Raw genomic sequence first — 5540 nt, forward strand, 5'->3', positions numbered from 1 at the left:
ATATTTTGAAAAATAATAAACCCATATTCAATTATTGCTAATTGTGTTTATTCGTATCACCCATTTTTTGAGGGGGTATCTCACATTCTGAACGAAATTAGACAATTTCTGAATTATATCTATTGTATTGAGTCTTTTCACTACCTTTCAAGATAGAGAATTAAAGTAATGGTAAAACGATTAGGAACATTTTAATTTTGCGATACTTTCTCTTTTCATTTATTATAGAAAAAGTCAATAAGAACAGTGGAATTTTTTTCTATTCTCCTAAGTCAATGGAATTGTTAAATTGTTAAGTTACTTTTCTTTGCACACTGTATATACACATACTCAAATAGAAATCGACACATTCAATATGATTACCACCCATTAATGTTCGCACTTATTAAAAATATTTGCACAATATTGACATGTATAACATATGCGCTCAGCTTTGAGCAAGGTAGATATTAATAAAACAAGATTACTTCGTTAATTACTAATTTCAATTTTTTTATTCAAATTTATGGAATAAAACTATCCTATTTCTATGAACAAAAGAAAAAAGAATTCACCTTTTATCCTTATTACACGAGAATTAGCCTAGTACCTGAAGATTAAATAAATTTTGATCTTGAAGAAGCTAGTATAAAATGTAAAAAACATAAAAGTTTCATGAAGGACAATTAAAGGACATTTATTTGTAGTAAAGGAGCAAAAATAATTGATAAAATATCAATGTAGGCTATTTCTTGATGCATTATAATCAATCAGAGTTTATATTCATCTCAATTTCTGAACTATGTAGACGCCTCATTAAGCAATACAAACACTCTTGTTGAAGGGGAAAAACGGACTTAATACTTACACAATTTAATTGCAAACTAGGGTTTTTGATGCTGAAACCAGGTAAAACAGGTTTCCCCATATGAACCGGGAATTATTTTGAATTCCCCACATAAAATTAATGTATAAACTTTTGGGGCACACAGTACATAAGATGCTTCATAATTATACATTCTCATTAAGTCACAAGTCTTAAAAACACTAATTGGAGTGCTGAAAAAAGTGTTCCGGTGTTTAGCAAGCATTCTTTTGAATTCCCTACACAAAATTCATGTAAACTCTTAGAGGACACGCAGTACATAAGTAGCAGTGATTGTAAGAGTCCAAGTTTTATATTTATTAAATGAGAAATAAATTTCCCAGTGTGTAGCGGGCATTATTTTGAATTAACAACATGAAATTGATGCGAATAAAACCTTTTTGGGACTTACAGCACATACATTGTGCTAGATAAAATGATTTCCTAACAAGAACTATACATTTTCATCAAGTCCAAATCTTAAAATCGCCAATGGTAGTGCAGAAACAAATTTCCCAGTGTGTAGCAAGCATTATTTTGAATGCACCACATTAAATTGATGTAAACTCATCTGGGCACACAATACATAAGTTGTAGTAATTAGAAGGGTGTCATAGCAAGAATTAATACATTCTAATTAAGTCTAAATATAAAAATCGCCAATTGTAGTACAGAAACACATTTCCCAGTGTGTAGCGAGCATTATTTTAAATTCACTACATTAAATTGATGTAAACTCATCTGGGACACACAGTACATAAGTTGTAGTAATTAGAAGGGTGTCATAGCAAGAATTAATACATTCTAATTAAGTCTAAATATAAAAATCGCCAATTGTAGTACAGAAACACATTTCCCAGTGTGTAGCGAGCATTATTTTAAATTCACTACATTAAATTGATGTAAACTCATCTGGGACACACAGTACATAAGTTGTAGTAATTAGAAGGGTGTCACAGCAAGAATTAATACATTCTAATTAAGTCTAAATATAAAAATCGCCAATTGTAGTACAGAAACACATTTCCCAGTGTGTAGCGAGCATTATTTTAAATTCACTACATTAAATTGATGTAAACTCATCTGGGACACACAGTACATAAGTTGTAGTAATTAGAAGGGTGTCATAGCAAGAATTAATACATTCTAATTAAGTCTAAATATAAAAATCGCCAATTGTAGTACGGAAACACATTTCCCAGTGTGTAGCGGGCATTATTTTAAATTCACTACATTAAATTGATGTAAACTCATCTGGGACACACAGTACATAAGTTGTAGTAATTAGAAGGGTGTCATAGCAAGAATTAATACATTCTAATTAAGTCTAAATATAAAAATCGCCAATTGTAGTACGGAAACACATTTCCCAGTGTGTAGCGAGCATTATTTTAAATTCACTACATTAAATTGATGTAAACTCATCTGGGACACACAGTACATAAGTTGTAGTAATTAGAAGGGTGTCATAGCAAGAATTAATACATTCTAAATTAAGTCTAAATATAAAAATCGCCAATTGTAGTACAGAAACACATTTCCCAGTGTGTAACAGGCATTATTTTCAATTCACGTCATTAAATTGATGTAAACTTAACTGGGACACAGAGTACATAAATTGTAGTAATTGAAAGGGTTCCCTAGCAATAATTAATAGATTCTAATTAAGTCAAAATTTGAAAATCGCCAATTGTAGTGCAGAAACCCATTTCCCAGTGTGTAGCGGGCATTATTTTGAATTAACAACATGAAATTGATGCGAATAAAACCTTTTTGGGACTTACAGCACATACATTGTGCTAGATAAAATGATTTCCTAACAAGAACTATACATTTTCATCAAGTCCAAATCTTAAAATCGCCAATGGTAGTGCAGAAACAAATTTCCCAGTGTGTAGCAAGCATTATTTTGAATGCACCACATTAAATTGATGTAAACTCATCTGGGCACACAATACATAAGTTGTAGTAATTAGAAGGGTGTCATAGCAAGAATTAATACATTCTAATTAAGTCTAAATATAAAAATCGCCAATTGTAGTACGGAAACACATTTCCCAGTGTGTAGCGGGCATTATTTTAAATTCACTACATTAAATTGATGTAAACTCATCTGGGACACACAGTACATAAGTTGTAGTAATTAGAAGGGTGTCATAGCAAGAATTAATACATTCTAAATTAAGTCTAAATATAAAAATCGCCAATTGTAGTACAGAAACACATTTCCCAGTGTGTAATAGGCATTATTTTCAATTCACGTCATTAAATTGATGTAAACTTAACTGGGACACAGAGTACATAAATTGTAGTAATTGAAAGGGTTCCCTAGCAATAATTAATAGATTCTAATTAAGTCAAAATTTGAAAATCGCCAATTGTAGTGCAGAAACCCATTTCCCAGTGTGTAGCGGGCATTATTTTGAATTAACAACATGAAATTGATGCGAATAAAACCTTTTTGGGACTTACAGCACATACATTGTGCTAGATAAAATGATTTCCTAACAAGAACTATACATTTTCATCAAGTCCAAATCTTAAAATCGCCAATGGTAGAGCAGAAACAAATTTCCCAGTGTGTAGCAAGCATTATTTTGAATGCACCACATTAAATTGATGTAAACTCATCTGGGCACACAATACATAAGTTGTAGTAATTAGAAGGGTGTCATAGCAAGAATTAATACATTCTAATTAAGTCTAAATATAAAAATCGCCAATTGTAGTACAGAAACACATTTCCCAGTGTGTAGCGAGCATTATTTTAAATTCACTACATTAAATTGATGTAAACTCATCTGGGACACACAGTACATAAGTTGTAGTAATTAGAAGGGTGTCATAGCAAGAATTAATACATTCTAATTAAGTCTAAATATAAAAATCGCCAATTGTAGTACAGAAACACATTTCCCAGTGTGTAGCGAGCATTATTTTAAATTCACTACATTAAATTGATGTAAACTCATCTGGGACACACAGTACATAAGTTGTAGTAATTAGAAGGGTGTCATAGCAAGAATTAATACATTCTAATTAAGTCTAAATATAAAAATCGCCAATTGTAGTACAGAAACACATTTCCCAGTGTGTAGTGAGCATTATTTTAAATTCACTACATTAAATTGATGTAAACTCATCTGGGACACACAGTACATAAGTTGTAGTAATTGAAAGAGTTCCCTAGCGATAATTGATAGATTCTAATTAAGTCCAATTTTAAAAATCGCCAATGGTAATGCAGAAACACATTTCCCAGTGTGTAACAGGCATTATTTTCAATTCACGTCATTAAATTGATGTAAACTTATCTGGGACACACAGTACATAAATTGTAGTAATTGAATGGGTTCCCTAGCAATAATTAATAGATTCTAATTAAGTCAAAATTTGAAAATCGCCAATTGTAGTGCAGAAACCCATTTCCCAGTGTGTAGCGGGCATTATTTTAAATTCACTACATTAAATTGATGTAAACTCATCTGGGACACACAGTACATAAGTTGTAGTAATTGAAAGAGTTCCCTAGCGATAATTGATAGATTCTAATTAAGTCCAATTTTAAAAACCGCCAATGGTAATGCAGAAACACATTTCCCAGTGTGTAACAGGCATTATTTTCAATTCACGTCATTAAATTGATGTAAACTCATCTGGGACACACAGTACATAAATTGTAGTAATTGAATGGGTTCCCTAGCAATAATTAATAGATTCTAATTAAGTCAAAATTTGAAAATCGCCAATTGTAGTGCAGAAACCCATTTCCCAGTGTGTAGCGAGCATTATTTTAAATTCACTACATTAAATTGATGTAAACTCATCTGGGACACACAGTACATAAGTTGTAGTAATTGAAAGAGTTCCCTAGCGATAATTGATAGATTCTAATTAAGTCCAATTTTAAAAATCGCCAATTGTAGTACAGAAACACATTTCCCAGTGTGTAGCGAGCATTATTTTAAATTCACTACATTAAATTGATGTAAACTCATCTGGGACACACAGTACATAAGTTGTAGTAATTGAAAGAGTTCCCTAGCAATAATTGATAGATTCTAATTAAGTCAAAATTTGAAAATCGCCAATTGTAGTGCAGAAACACATTTCCCAGTGTGTAACAGGCATTATTTTCAATTCACGTCATTAAATTGATGTAAACTTATCTGTGACACACAGTACATAAATTGTAGTAATTGAAAGGGTTCCCTAGCAATAATTAATAGATTCTAATTAAGTCAAAATTTGAAAATCGCCAATTGTAGTGCAGAAACCCATTTCCCAGTGTGTAGCAAGCATTATTTTGAATGCCCACATTAAATTGATGTAAACTAATCTGGGCACACAATACATAAGTTGTAGTAATTAGAAGGGTGTCATAGCAAGAATTAATACATTCTAATTAAGTCTAAATATAAAAATCGCCAATTGTGGTACAGAAACACATTTCCCAGTGTGTAGCGAGCATTATTTTAAATTCACTACATTAAATTGATGTAAACTCATCTGGGACACACAGTACATAAGTTGTAGTAATTAAAAGGGTTCCCTAACAAGAATTAATACATTCTAATTAAGTCCAAATCTAATCTCTAACAAATACATGTTATTGGGATAATCAAAATAAACATAAGTTATCTGGATTTGGTATAAATCTCTTTTTACTAACACAAGTAAAAATTTTGCGATTGGG

At 31.3% G+C, this 5540-nt stretch overlaps 1 protein-coding gene across 1 annotated transcript in view; it reads right to left on the minus strand.

Moving 5' to 3' along the window:
* Nucleotides 1–5540, minus strand: part of LOC130452689 (serine/threonine-protein kinase OSR1) — a 35095-nt gene that overhangs the window by 16641 nt on the left and 12914 nt on the right. The window lies entirely within an intron of this gene.

Source organism: Diorhabda sublineata, chromosome 2 (assembly GCF_026230105.1).
Source record: "Diorhabda sublineata isolate icDioSubl1.1 chromosome 2, icDioSubl1.1, whole genome shotgun sequence".
Taxonomy (NCBI): domain Eukaryota; kingdom Metazoa; phylum Arthropoda; class Insecta; order Coleoptera; family Chrysomelidae; genus Diorhabda; species Diorhabda sublineata.